Source organism: Lepidochelys kempii, chromosome 3 (genome assembly GCF_965140265.1).
Source record: "Lepidochelys kempii isolate rLepKem1 chromosome 3, rLepKem1.hap2, whole genome shotgun sequence".
NCBI classification, from domain to species: Eukaryota; Metazoa; Chordata; order Testudines; family Cheloniidae; genus Lepidochelys; species Lepidochelys kempii.
The window spans coordinates 45464787-45480427 of NC_133258.1; the positions used below are offsets into that span (position 1 = coordinate 45464787).

A 15641-nucleotide genomic window follows, 5' to 3' on the forward strand; every position below is an offset into this window, starting at 1 on the left:
GTTTTGATTTCAGGTGTTGCATTGCTCATGGCTTTTGATTTATTAGTTTCAAGTATGCACATTCTGTTTGTTCAGAGAATAAGAACAATTACACTGCTACTGGACAAGTGAAATACTGTGCCTGGCAAGAGTGCTCAGAGGATAGCTATCCAATAAACAGGATTAGTTAAAAAGAGATTATTAAGGGATCATACAGTGACTAGATACCGTAATCCAATAAAAAGAAGGGAAACAAATAGGAAGAGGCATGGAAGAAAGTTGAGGGTGACAGAGCAGGGAGGAGGTTGATAGTGTGTTCACCGAGGGATATACAGCAACAGTTACAGCATCACAGATGGTAATGCCTGAGAGAACACTTGTGGCTGGGGATATAGGAGGACACTTTGAAAACCTAAATTAAAAATGTCTTTAATATTGCAACATTGTGGTCTTGTAAGATAAACTACTTAAAACCATATGATCAGGGCTGCACCACTGCTTGCTAAGCTTCATTCTAAGATGTTGACATTATGCCAGTGGACACTGTTCACTATAGGCCGTTGAACAATGGAGAAAAGTATTCTCATATATCCTTTGTGCTGTCAAAAAAAGCAAGAGTGAATGCCTCAGCCAACCCGACAAAACATGATGGAATAGTTGTGGGAGAGGGAACGGAAGAAGAAAATGGAATTAGGACTCCAGTAGCAGTCTTTATGTCATCGTCATATGTTGCTCAAAACATAACCCTAGAGCTGTAAGTTTAGTTAAAACAAACAACTTTAAAAAAGAATGTCAAAAATTTGCTTATCATTTTGAAAAATAGTAAAGCACGCTGCTGTAATAATGTGCCTGGTCATGATCTCCTTTCCAGAAAGGTTTGATCTCTCCTGTACCTATTTGCAGAAGGGCCATAATAGGTGTGACACGCCCTATCATAAACTAAGATTGTTTAACTGGGAAAAGTGGTTAAAAAAAGCTAGAAGGGACTTGACTGTGGAATTCATTCGAAGTTATAAAGGCCAAAATGAATGATCATTTCCTCCTTTTTTGTTCTCTTCATCCAGTGTCCTCATATTATGTAAATGACAATAGGAGTGGTCAAAGTCTGGAATCAAGAAAGAGAAATACTACTTGGAGCAGCATGTAGTCAACTCGTGAAATTTACTGACACAGAAATTCAGAGTCAAGGATTAAGGTTGGATTTTTAAGGAGGGCTAAATACTTTTATCACCAACATTTGTTGCTATGCAAGATAATAAAATAGCCTGATCTCATACTACCAGGTGTAGGGAGATCACCTATGGGGACCAGGAATTCTCACCCATAGGTTTTCCCCCTTTACCACTGTAAAACTGGCTATAGTAGTTGAGTTATTGGGGTCTTCACCTTTACCAAAAGCACATGATATTGGCTTCTGCAAGAAGTGTGAAACTAAACTAAACATTCAGTTTGATTTGACATGGGATCTTCCATGTCAAAATTCTGAATTCAGTCAGTTACTCCAGTGAAAGCTGTCCACCCAACAGTGGAGTAACTACAGAAATATTTTAATCTGTAAATCTCCTTATGCAGATGTTGGCTCTGCTTTCAAGATAATGTTTCATCAGCGACCTCTGTTCCAGGATGCATCAAACACTGCAACTTCCTGTATTCTGCAGCAATCATACAGGTTACTTGTCTCCACAGGCAGGAGACAGCATGAATCAACTACATGGAAAAACTGACAACTCAACACAACTTGTGGAAATGCTTAGTGCAATCATAATATCGAAACTTTAAATGCACAATTTGTAGCAAAGTCCACTAAGGAACTTGCTCTGCTTAAAAGTTATTGAGAATTTCCCAAAGACTTTTATCAGCCTGTTATATCCTCCACCTAAGTTTTCCATTTCTTCCCCTCCCCATCTCACTGCTGTGGTGCATGAGTTTAATAAAAGCTTAAAGTTATATTTGCTAGTAATAGATTTTTGGATCAAGTTGTTGGGGGAGACTTTCAATGAAAATGTGGGTGTACAAAATGTATACAGTCACCACATTTTAACATTTGCCAAGCTTTTGAAAACTGAACCCCCCCGCCAAAACAAACAACTAGTCATATGCGCACCCTGCAACCCTGCCGGGTGTTGTATAAATTAAGATGTCAGCTTTTAACATTTTCCAAGCCCCCTCAGCTAGTTTATGCCCCACACTTTGGAAAAATGCTGCTTTATGCAAAACCCTGAACTTGCAAATGTGCTGCAGCCACCAAGGTGACCCCTAGAAGCTAGGATTTCAGATACAGGATGGGCATTCACAGAAGTCCACTGGTGAAGCCTCTGGCGCTATGCAAGGGTAATTTTCTGGTTTCCGTAAAATTTAGTTTCTGCAAGCTCAAATGCATCAGTTTACCTTTCTTTCCAGTAGGTGGGGACAAATACTTTGGTACAATGAATCATTTCTCTCTTCATCATGCACCACCACAAAATAGACAAGAATTTCAAAAGAATCCAGATATTCGAAAAGCACTAAAAAATGATCATTTCCATTCAAAAAAATAGTGTCATATTTGCACAAAGAAGCCAATTATACTGAAACCCAAATTTTTAAAGTTTGGATGGACAAAGTTTTACTATTTTAATGCATCTATCCAAAAATTTAATGATTTATGGGATAAACACTGCCCTTTGGCACAGAACAGGAATCAGCAACCTTTGGCACGCAGCCTGCCAGGGTAAGATGCCTGGCGGGCCGGGCCAGTTTGTTTACCTGCCACGTCTGCAGGTTTGGCCGATTGCGGCTCCCACTGGCTGTGGTTCACCGCTCAGGGATGTGCTGGCCACCGCTTCCTGCGGCCCCCATTGGTCTGGAACAGTGACCTGCAGCCAGTGGGAGCTGCAATCGACCGAACCTGCAGATGCGGCAGGTAAACAAATTGGCCCAGCCCACCAAGGGGCTTACCCTGGTGGGCCACGTGCCAAAGGTTGCCGATCCCTGGTACAGAAGAGTCTGCTCCAAAAACTAACCAGGCATCTAAAAAGGAGAAGACAGACCTCAACTCATCTTAGAGCCATTCTGTGTTCTGAAAAGCAGTCTTCACGCTTCAGAACAAGGTACACCAGGCTAAAACACCTCTGCCTAAGCTTTGCTACACAGATCATAGGGCTTGTCTCCACTTAGCGCGGGAAATCGACGCAGAGCTATCGACCCACCGGAGGTCAATTCAGTGGGTCTAGTGAAGACCCACTAAATCGACCACCAACTGCTCTCCCATCGACTCTGGTATTCCACTGGAATGAGAAGTATAAGGTAAGTCAATGGGAGGGTTTCTCCTGTCGACCCCCAGCGTGGTCGAGACAGCACAATAAGTCGACCTAAGGTAAGTTGACTCCAGCTACGTTATTCAAGTAGATGGAGTTGTATAATTTAGGTCAACTTAGACCTGTAATGTAGACCTGCCCTAAGGTTCCACACCGACTAGTCTGACATTAAGAGAAATGAGACTGTCTATTCTGCAGGGACTACAGCATCACAGGTACGGCACCATAGCTATGCAGTCATAGCCCTGTAACATTGACACTGCCTACAGCGATGTAAGGGTTTTTTCCTGTCACTGTAAGACCTCCACCTCTCCAAGTGATGGTAGCTAGGTCAAAGCATGGTAGAAGCATTCTTCCATTGACCTAGCTGTGTCTACACCAGGGACAAGCCCAACATAGCTATGGCACTCAGGGATACAGATTTTTCACACCCCTGAGTAGAGGTGTTGGAACAATTTTTGTAGTGGTGGTGCTGAAAGTCACTGAACAAAACTGTAAACCCTGTACATGATGGAAACTACTTCAAGGCAAGGGGTACTGCCACACCCCCAGCACCCCTAGTTCCAGCACCCCTGTCCCTGAGTTCTATAGCTATATCAACTTAAGTTTTAAGCAAAGACCAGGTCTGACATGAGAGCAAAAAGGTTTAATATACATTAGACAAATACCAGATGTCTGTATAATCAGAAACCAGAATTACTTACACGCTATTAAACAGAAGCTAATGTAACAGATGTATGTTATACACATCTTTAAAAATATGGACGATCAGATAACTGTAAAACTGTGAGAGCAAAAATGTTAAAAATTGCAAAAAGAAACACTGAATGTCAAGTAGAGTTTATAAATAGTTCTGATTTTGAGACTATATTTAAGAAGGTGAACTGAAAGAGGAAAAAAAGGCCAAACTTGGTGGAGTATACAGAAGACTAAGGAAACTGCTGATTTGTTACAAAAGGTATTTCACTTTGCTTCTGTCTTAAACAGGGAGACAAGAAAGATGGATCCAACTCAGGAATCAGATTTTTGACAAGACAGAAATAAATGTTAAGGAAGGGGAGAGTATTAGCTGTGAAAAGGCCAAATATATTGTAAGACTTCTCAAAGAAAGCCAGCTTCCAATGTTTTGGCACAACCCAAAACAGTATCACATTCCAAGAAAAACACAACTGATAAAAATTAAAGTATATAGAAAAAAATAATAGACATTTAAATACAGGGATTCAGCCAAATGACTAAATAGATTCCCAGGCCAGAAAGGACCATTGTGATCATCTAGTCTGACCTCCTGTATTACACAGGCCAAAGATCTTATGCAAAGTAATTCCAAGAACATATCTTTTAGAAAACATCTAATCTTCATTGAAGGAGAATCCACCACAATCCTTGGTAAATTGTTCCAACAGTTAGTTACTCTCACCATTAAAAATTTACACCTTGTTTCCAGCTGAATTAGTCTATCTTCAACTTCTAGTCATTGGATTGTGTTATATCTGTCTTTGCTAGACTGAAGAGTCCATTCATTATTAACTATTTGTTTCCCACTTAGGTACTTATAGACTGCAATAAAGCCACCCCTTAACATTCACTTTGTTAATCTAAACAGAATGAACTCTGAGTTTAGCATTATAAGCTGTTTTCTAATCCCTTTAATCATTCTTGTAGTTCTTCTCAGAGCCCTCTCCAATTTATCAACCTCCTTGAATTGTGGACACCAGCACTGGACACTGTTCTCCAGCTGCAGTCAGACCAGTGCCAAATATAGAGGTAAAATAACCTCACTGCTCCTACACAAGATTCCTGTTTCTGCATTCCAGGATCACACTGCTTTTTTGGCCACAGTGACACACTAGAGGCTCATGTTCAGCTGATTATCCACCAGGACCCCTAAATCTTTTTCAGAGTCCCTGCTTCCCAGAGTAGAGACCCCCATCGTATAAATATGCCCTACATTCTTTGCAGCTGGCTGTATACATTTAGCCATATTAAAACACATTGTTTTGCTTGCAGTCAGTTTGAGTCAGTGAAGATAGCTTCCTGCCTCTTTCAGACTAATCAGAAAGTGAACATTCTGGAAGAAAGGGGTTGTATTTAGAGGAGTTAGCTTTGAGACCCATAATATATTACACCTAAAATGAAAATTGACGTCCATAGCAGTGATTTGAGCCAAACTATAAAACCAGCAATCTACAGAAGACCAAATTCGATAGGAAGTCTGAGGTATTGTCATGTTAATATCAAACATCACAGCTCTCTGCTCAGACCTAAATCATTAATCTTATACACAAAAATCATTTATGTACCCATACAAATTTTATTCATGTCTATTGTAGCAATAGAAAAATAGGGCTTGTCTTCACATACAGTGCTGCACCGGAATTTTTTTTTTGTATGAAAACTTTGCTGTTTCATTCAACTTTCCCATTTACCTTTTTCCAATCACTGCAATTCTAATGCTTACCACTTTTTGAAAGCTAAAAAATGTTTTGGTCCAAGCCATGTCTCTTAAGGAATAAAGTTAGAAAGTAAATCCCAATGATTAAAGGTTTTTCTAGAGTACCTATCACCATAGTACCTAATCTCAGCATACAGATGTGCCATTTATAAAACAAACATGAAGTTAGCAATGTTATTCTAGATAATTAGGGTTAATCCACCCTTCTGGAGTTCACTAACCCACACTCAGGAATTGATAATTTGGTGGGAGAACAGGGAAGGGAAAAACAAAATTGTCCATAGTTTTGCTTAAACTAACTGTAGGAAGAAAATGTATAAGCTGCACCCCAATGATTTTAGCTGCAACCTTGCTGAGGATGCTTGTTAAAGTCCTGACCCTTTCCTTTGCCCCCAGATCAAAGATGGGGACCCCCTGCTGCAGCTCATCACACAATCCAACCTTGGACTATCTACTGTTGCAAGACAAACTCCCAAAGAATTTTCTGTGACTGGGAAAATGGCTTTTCAAAGTAAATGTTTAAGATAGAGAGAGACACTCAGACCAGATGGGATGGGCAGATGTAAAAGCAAGAAAGAATAGCCAGGAAAAGATGAAGGGGGGGGGGGAGGGAGGGGAAAAAAAGGCATAATCCACACCTCTTCATAAGTCACCTCAAACTGGCCATTCACTTACAGTCTTGGCAACAGCCAATGATATTTTATATATAAATAAAGTGAACAATAAAAAATTCTTGAACAGGGAAGTGGTCTTGCATCCCTTTCCTCTTCCCTGAGTAATCTTACCTTCTGTTCCTTCCACCAGTCTCTTTCTTTCCAGCAACAGAGTGAGTTAGTGTAAACAAATTACACTGTGCAACTTTAGCTAAGTCCTGCAACTGCTCCATGATTATATATATTAATAAATTACCTAGTGAATGGATTAGCGTAGACATAAGACAACTAGACAACTGATTTTAGCCAGAGTTATAGAAAAACCCTTGGAAATAATGCTAATGTTTCTCTTCACACACACACACCTCTCCACTGAAACCACCCAGTAATGGGAAACTGAGAAATCAATGGAAGGATAAAAAAAATACCCAACACAAGCTATGTTTGTTCTATAAGGCACTGTCAGCCCTAAGCTGGAGTACCATGTTCTTGCTCTGGTTTCTGTTTCAAAGGACGATTATTATTGCCCTTGAAAGGACAAAACAAAGGGCAATGAAGATATAGGTTTCAGGAATTTGTCACAAGTAAAGGCTAAAAGATTTGGGCTTTGTCTTGCTCAGGAGGCAGTTCTGAAGATTTCAGAATTATATAGGTAGTTGGTGAAGGGTTCAAAAGTCAGAACAATGCTCTTTTCAGGATAACTTAAAGTGTGTAGCCTCAGGGGTGCAGTTGACTCTAAACATTGTTTTTGCCTACACAGTATAGTTAATATTCCCTAAGTAAATGTAGCAGTTAAGCAGTTTTACCCTTTCAGTGACTTAGGCTGAAATACGGTTGTCTTCCTATAACCGGCTCATCATCCTGGTTTTCTACGTGTAGATACAGCTTCCTAGACATGTATATATAGCCAGCTTGGCTATAACACTTCTTCCCAGCTCGGTGTGGCAGGGTGTGCCCAAGTGCATTGCTCCAGGGGCTCCTGGTGCTGCTCTCTGTGTGCATTTCCCATGCACATTCCCCTGTGGAGGGACTACACAAGAGCTGCCCAGATTTTCTGAGACTGCATGGACACAAACATCAGTAGGCAGTGTGGTGGGCATGGTTGCACAAATGTGACTGTGTTGTGAAAAGAGCAGCTGTGTGGGCACAGCTCAGCCTTGTTTGTTGTAGCTAGTTCAAATTATAATGTCATGAATGGATTACAAAACGTAATTACAGCTGCTGTGTAGACAGGCTTTAAAGAATAAGGAAAAGTGAGAAACTTAATCAGAATTATCATTAAAATAATGAACATGAAAGACACTGTTAAAGCCACTAGAGCAGATCATGTAAATAAGCGTATGGCTAGACATTTTTATAGGCAGAGAAGTGATTAAAGAGTGACAAAGAAGGAAAATGGTGGACCCAAACCTAAAGTTGCTAGGCTTGTTGGTCAGTGTTAGTTTCCGGTCCAGAAAATATATATTTTTGATGTGAACAGGAAATTCTGATTGCTGTAACAAACAGAGCTGCCTTTCCTATAATCAAGAACTTATGGATGCAATTAACGGTGCTCCTCACATGACAAATGTAAAGCTTAGCAGAACCTAGAAAGCTATTGTACAAGCATGGACTGATGGACAGATCTGCTGCCCTAGTCTGAGGCAAACAATTCAGAGCTGGTGCCAGCAAGCAGCACTTGTGGTCAGGAAAGAATAAACATTCTAAGCCTGTGGTTCAAGAAAAAAACAAACAAACCACAATTAGACTTTCATAGTAAACATCTGCTACTTAAAGATTCAGTTGTAACACTTTAAATGTTATATTTCATATTCCTTATTATATTTAAAGTGGAAGCAAAGGAAAGCCACTTATCTCATCAATAGTTTATTGACATGAATGGCATAAATCCAAGTAATACTGTACATTGTATGAAATTAAATTTTTACTTCCTCATCTCAGTACTTGCCAGTTTGCCTTAAACCCTTCAAAGCATCACCATCAGCAATATCCATAAGAACTATTTCAGAGTAGCAGCCGTGTTAGTCTGTATTTGCAAAAAGAAAAGGAGAACTTGGGGCACCTTAGAGACTAACCAATTTATTTGAGCATAAGCTTCATCCGATGAAGTGAGCTGTAGCTCACGAAAGCTCATGCTCAAATAAATTGGTTAGTCTCTAAGGTGCCCCAAGTTCTCCTTTTCTTTTTGCATAAGAACTGTGACACTAACAAAATTAGTCCCCCATGCCATATATTCCTTAACAGCCAGGAGAGCATCATTTGAGCTGAAGTCCATCCCCTTAATTCTACAACAGGAGTTCTAACCCTGTGGACAGAGATCAAGAGGAGTTATTCTTCAAACCACAGAGAGAAGAAGAGTGCTACTTTTCTCCTCAAGGTAGTGAGCAGAAGGGAGAGGAGAGGAGATCCTTTGAGGTAAGAAAATTAGCACCTCATTTAAATCATTGCAGAAGTGGCACAAAGGGTACTGGGATGGGGGATTACAGAGACAAAGTGGCTGGATTTTAGATCATGGGAAGAAAAATTTAAGACTCCTGATCTATAGTTTGACATTACATCAAAAAAGCAACAACAAGCCAGCTTCATTTACTGCAAGCTTTACTGCAACCTCACAAACCAAACCAACATAAAAAAATATCCCATCTGTTGGACAGGTGTTTTGTGTAGTAATTTAAACTAAAGGTTAATAAATCCAGAGAAACTAGAGTCCATGCAAGTTGTTTGTATTCCTACCAACTAGAAACATGATGGGTCATTGAAGTAGCTACCATTAATGAAGCATAGCCATTGAGGTAAAAGTTCTGCTTTAGTAAAAAGCATATATAATCCCTGGATGCAGTGCCCAGACTGATTGACTGTTGTTTTAACTTGCAATACTGAGCTCAAGAGAAACAGTCTGATTCAATTTTAACTGGAGTTAGCAATTCTAGATAGCTATATCTGCTAAGCTTGGAGGACCGGTAAGGGAAACGGTTACACTGCTGTTTTTCTCTCTAAATGTCTTGGAGCTGTGTGTTTAATACAAGTTAACCATCTTAGGAAAATACAAATAATTCTCTAATAAACACCAAAGTGCACTGGAGAAGCTTTCAGTACTCATTTACTTTGAACTAGTCTGTTCTTGAACTCCTATTTTACACACAATCAGAGAAACCAAGGGAATGTATTTAGGAGAGTTAATTTCACTAATTAAACAGAGAGAGATTCTACTTGTGTAAATCTGTAAGTCACAAGGCCTATTCAATTTATCTTTGAAAATAAACACTTCCTTGAAATCTATTTTATTGTAAGAATGAAAACATAGGGAGCTGCTACAAAGTTTTATCAACAATCTTAGGTGCATTTAAAAATACTGAAATATCTCATTTAAACTGATCAGTACTAGTGAACCTTAGAGGAGGCAATCTAGACAACTCCCTTCCCCTCCTCTTGGATATGTCATTTCACTAATCATATTCCTGAAGTAGTCCAGTATTTAGATGAACCATTTTTAAGTACTCTCATTGAGATGATTTGAACGCAAAACAAGCTATTTTAAATTTTGAAAACATAAATAGTTGGTTATTTTTTAAATGTAGGCATTGACTACTGTTATTTTATTATGGCAATTATTTCCAGAGCTAAAGTGCTGGATTCTACCTGATAAAGTTTGCAAGAACCTGAAGGGTAAAAGGATTTTGTAGGTTTTCAACAAGAAGCTAGTTGAGAAGCCTGAAGCAAACAGGGGAATTTATCACATGCTACAAATTATATATTTTACAATTGTACAATGATCATCATCATGCAAAAATGGAGATGATCTTGTCACAGTTCAGGGCAACTGTACCAGTGTTTCCCTCAAAGGTCCAGCAAGGGCACCCACTGGCTCCCAAGCCACTGACTCTCTGTGTGGGGACCCGCATCTCTCTCCCTTCTAACTGGGAATGTCCAAGCTATACAGTTCCCTGCCTTCACGGTGTTATTCCCAGCACAGACCAGTTGCCAAAAGCATCTGCTTCTTTCCTCCTTCAGAGACACTTAACGGGTGTAATTGCTACAGTTATAAGTACCACAGAGTTTTGTCTATGCAAGCATATTTTATTATTAAGGTAAAAAGCATTACAGAGAACACCAAAAACAATAAAAGAAACTATATGCATGCTAATAAGCTTACTACAGTTAACCTCAGCCTTAACATGGATTCTGGCTCAAAGAGGCCTTCAAACCCCCACCCCAGGGGGATTCTTTGTTGTTAAAAGTTCGTCACCATTTCACTCAGAACAAGCACAGCGTCTTATGGGACCTCTGTAGGCCAAGTTCTTCCAATCTTTCCCAAAGGATTGGGGACCTCTGTGCACCACGGGTCCTGATCATGAAGCAGGCCTCCCTGAGCCACTTTCAAACCAGGCTATTTATCCAAAACCCCCTTTCTTTGTTCAAAATTTGGTTTTCCAGAGACAATTAGTATATGCAAACCTTTTCAATGGGGATGGCTTCTTTGGAGATTTCACAACCTGAGTGAATTTGCTTGACTGCCCCTTCTGTTCTCCTATTTACCCTTCTCATGGAAGTCACACAATTACTCAATAAACACATACACAGTGCATCTGAATACAATGTACACCAAAGGTATTAACCTTAATTCAATCAGGTTAACTTAATTCAACAACGTTTATCTTAATTACATACAGTTTGTTCAGGATATTGTCAATCTCTCACAGATGCTTACTCACCATGTGAAGTATTTTGAGATCTATGGATGAAAAGTACTAAGTATCATCAATTTCATGACATTCCCCTATATTAATATTTTAGTGTTCTCCACAGAACACTAAGTACCTTACAATACAGAAAGGAAAACTACCCCAAAGAGCTCACAAACTAATTTCAGACATAACAATGAAGGGAGGCAACACAAGCAGTGTAGAAGGGTTGAGAGGGGAAGGACAAAGGCAATATCAGTAAGATTACCCGGTTACTCAGTGTCACTATGCTACTAATGCACATAGCATGAGAGATATCAAAGTATATGCCTAGTTTGCCAATTTCTTGTCGGCATCATCAAGTGGAACTTTGATGGAGCATGGTAGCCTTGCAAACCAGCTCAAGACAGGTGTTCCATCTATAAAGGCAATGTGGAATTACACATGGAGCACCTTTGTACATCTACAAAGAAACAACGCCAGCACTGCCAACAGCGTTATAGGAAAGGAGGGGGCCCGGCTGCCACCTGTTAGGGTAGTGGAGGAATAGCCACCATCATGTGGAACTAGGAACACTAGGAGCCCCATGAAAGCGCTACATATGTGAAGGGGTCCTTCCATCACTAACTCTTCTGGGTGGCAGAGATTTCGTGTAAGCATAGGGGATTCCATCACCCCAACAGAGGTCTCAGCTAGGACAGCGGCACTTCACCAGAATCCCTCAGAAACCCCTCCCCATGTAAGGGCACTCTGCTTGATAAGGTGGTCACCCCATACAAGAGCCTTCTGTCAGGGAGACAGGCAGAGGCTATTGCTCCTTTTCAGGCTGGTCAGGGCCTCCCCAGTCCTCAATGAGCCTCTTCCTGTTTCTGCATGGGCTGGGGTCCAGTCCAGGAGGATGAAAACCTCAGCCCCCATCACTCCAGTAGAGGACTATATTTAGGGGCAACAAATGTATTTACAGTGCAAGAGGGTTGCCAACAGGCAGTTTAGAACACAGCCCAACTACTTTAAACTTCCCAGGCCTAAACATTGTAACTCCCATTACTTTAAAAAAAAATGCTTACTTTAGGAACCTCAGCAAGCACATGAAATAGGTTTGAAATCTTTAAAAAAAACTACTTCTGAGTTTTAAAATCAGGAGTCTTCAACCCATTTCCAAACAACCATAAGTACTGAGGTACAAAAGATTACCCACTTCAAGATATTCTGGTCTGGAGCCCCATCATCTGGGATTCTTATCAAATTAGATATTTCTTAATTGACATAATTGCATATTTCAACTCAATTAATCACTTCATCTCTATTTAATTCCTCATCTAGATGACATAAAATGAAGGTCAGAGAGGAAAAGAAGTGGATAGAGAAGGGAAAATTCCTATTTGAATGGATTTGATTCTAACCCTTATGTTAACAGGGAACAGGTATGTGAAATGAGAACTCCTCCGACCTTGTTTACACTTCTCCACACCAATGTATTAACAGTGAAACAATGTAACAGGCAAGATACTTGATACATCAATAGATGGGACATATAAAATACATTTTATATGACACTTGTATATTGTAACTGTTTTAAAACACAGCATGCACTATATAATAGAACAAAAGGTCCATTTGTCAGTCTCTTCCTAATCTTACACAACAGAACTCACATCAGTTATTTTTGCTACTATCCTCTTTTGCAGTTACACTTGCACATTGGCATGCAGAAGATTTGTATTAACTCATTTTCAATAAAGACATTAAACAGGCACTTAGAAAGACACCCCTTGAGTTTTTCAGTGTGTATTGTTAAGCAATATGTACCCTTCAAGGAATTCAGTTATATAAGCAAACTTTGGCTTCTGTTTCAGTTTACTTGACCTGTGAGTCTTGTTATCCAGTAATGAAGTCTTCACCTCTAAAAACAATCTTAAAATGTAAGCTTGGTAATTTAACTACAATGTCCTTTTATCAGGCTCAGGCATGCTTCAAAGGTGGAAAGTTATTTCCTCTAGATTAACCCATGTAGTTTAATGGCATCAAAAGTCTTCAAAAAAATACTCGCAAAAAGAAAAGGAGTACTTGTGGCACCTTACAGATTAACAAATTTATTGAGCATAAGCTTTCGTGAGCTACAGCCCACTTCATCGGATGCAGAAAAATACTAATACTCAGACATTTGTGGCTGGCTTGCATCCTATTAGCACAGGTGCAGTTCCCATCACACGGGGCAGGTACAAGTCCCCATTTGGCAACTGTCCCAATTCCCCATCAAAAGATGCTGATCTCTCCTTACCCAAACCTTGTTTAGTCCACCTTAGAAAAATTAGCATCCATGTTACAGAACTCCAGGCGTAGCTGCTGAACAGGTTTAGAGGACAGTGGTAAACGCTTGATTCCTGTCTCTATTACAGCTTCCATCACTACTACCATTGGCAAAGCTACACCGGTGGTATCTTGTAGCCATGAAGTTTACCAGTGTACACAAGATCCAATGAGGCAGGACAATAGTGTAAATATGAGTACAGACAAAGCTCAGATGTTTTACCCACCCCCCCCATCATGAAAATCTGAATACCTGTCTCCTGTTTACACTAGCAACTCAATACCTATACAGTACAGCATTTGAATCTACATTAAAATTTTGTAGCCATAAACCACCACCAGGCCAAGTCCACAAGCCTTAGAGTAAACCAAATGATTAAAATGTTAGCAGCTGCCAATGGCCTGAATACACTAGTACTCCAACAGTTGCTGCCACCAGTGATAATGTGATGGTGGAAGGTTTTGTGAAAAAATACTACAAGTACAAAGCCTTGTTGAAAGTTACTGTAACACAAGTACTCATTTCCTCACACAGCTACACCTACTTTCTTTTAGCTTCAGCTGCATAACTGTGCTTCAGGTAGCATACATTCATTTTCAGTGGCTTCCTACTCTGTAGCCCAGCACCTTATCTACAGTAGCATCAATTCCCCCCACTCCCTAATCAATAATACCCCTGTTGAGCCTCCTGCATTGCACTTTAACCAGCAGCCATCAATGCTTTGCTGATCAAAGGCAGGCATCTGACTCTTTCCCCCACTAACAGATGTCAGTTAGGACATGGGGGAGCCATAATAGTTGTATTGTGCACTCCCAAAACTCGTTAGGCCCTTTATGCTAGTCTCTTGCTCCTTGGGCTGAGAGTGCCGTGCAGCCAACATGCTCACCTCTGGAGAGGATATGTCTTGTGTCTTTTGACAACAACAAAGTTACCGTTGAAAGGGCGCTGGCTACAATATGGAACCTCTCAAGAATATAAACATGGACATAGGCTGGTAGGGTGTACTTAAAAGTCAGATTAGGGGCTCTGAAGACTAATGTGTTTAGGGAAGGAGGTGGAGGGACTGAACTAGAGAAGAAGTAGAACTAGTTAGCTGGCTTCCACAAAGCTTTAATGTGTAGTTTTGCTGACAACCTTTCCTCTCCCTAAAATACAATATACAATACCTTAAGCATTATGTCTATATTTTTTAAAAATGCCCCAACACCAATGCCTTTCAGTCATCGAGACTATCCTGTCTCCTCTTTCACCTGATTAAAATCTAAATTAGTTAAGTAACACAAGGATTAATAAATTATTCAGGATACCTAGTCTTCTCACATTTTTAAAAGAATTGCATACCTCTATGGCTTTGCATAAATGGAATATAATGGCTTGCCACCCCGCCCCCCCCCCATGAATTTAAGGGGAAAATTCTGTATTTATTGTTCCCTTTTTAAAGTATATGTAGTTTAGGGCTGGCCAGAAAATGAGATTTCCTGTTTGCAAAAAAATTCAGGTTTCAGAAATTGTTTTAATTCTAATACAGAATGAAATAAAGGCCGTTTGAATTTTTTCCATGAAAAACCAAGATCTCTCTCTTACACACCCATACACAGAATAGCCAGTGGTCAGGGCAGTCACCTAGGATGTGGCAGACCCCCGTTCAAATCTCTGCTCTACCTGATTTGCTGTCTGGCCTAAAAAATATTTAGTAAGTCCCTGTTCTGCCTGATTCAGAGCAAGGACTAGTCTCCCACATCTCAGATGAGTGCCCTAACTACTGAGCTTATCTAGTGTGTCTCTCTTGTTTTGACCAAAAATTCCATTCTAGACTGAAGAAACCTTCCCAATGAAATTCTCACAGAAATGGATTTATTTCCACCGAAAGTTTCAGTTTTGAATAATTGGAATTTTGTGGCAGAAAAACATTTAATCAAAACATTCCCCACCAGCTCTAAATTTAGATTGCCAAAATACTGTTCATATCCAGTCACCTCTACGGAACTCCTCCTCATCTGATACTAATGCCCTGTGGAGCTTCCTTAAAATCAAAATCTGCCTGTTGTTCTTATTCACTGAACATGTTCAATCTGGAATTTGTTTCTTTCCATCAGAATACTAATCCATATGGTATTTGATCACATGAGGGGGAAACGCCGCAGAAATCTTCTTACTCCATAATGGGATTTAGCCCTCCCTCAGGAGCAGTTTATCTAACTCTTTCAGGGGCACCTTTGGGGATATTTTACAAATGATTACAATTCCCTTATGATTAACACCTTG

General features: G+C 39.9%; 1 protein-coding gene across 3 annotated transcripts in view; it reads right to left on the reverse strand.

Annotated features, from left to right (window-relative positions):
• ELOVL5 (ELOVL fatty acid elongase 5) overlaps positions 1 to 15641 on the reverse strand; it is a 57087-nt gene that overhangs the window by 39750 nt on the left and 1696 nt on the right. The gene's annotated exons all lie outside the window — the stretch shown is intronic.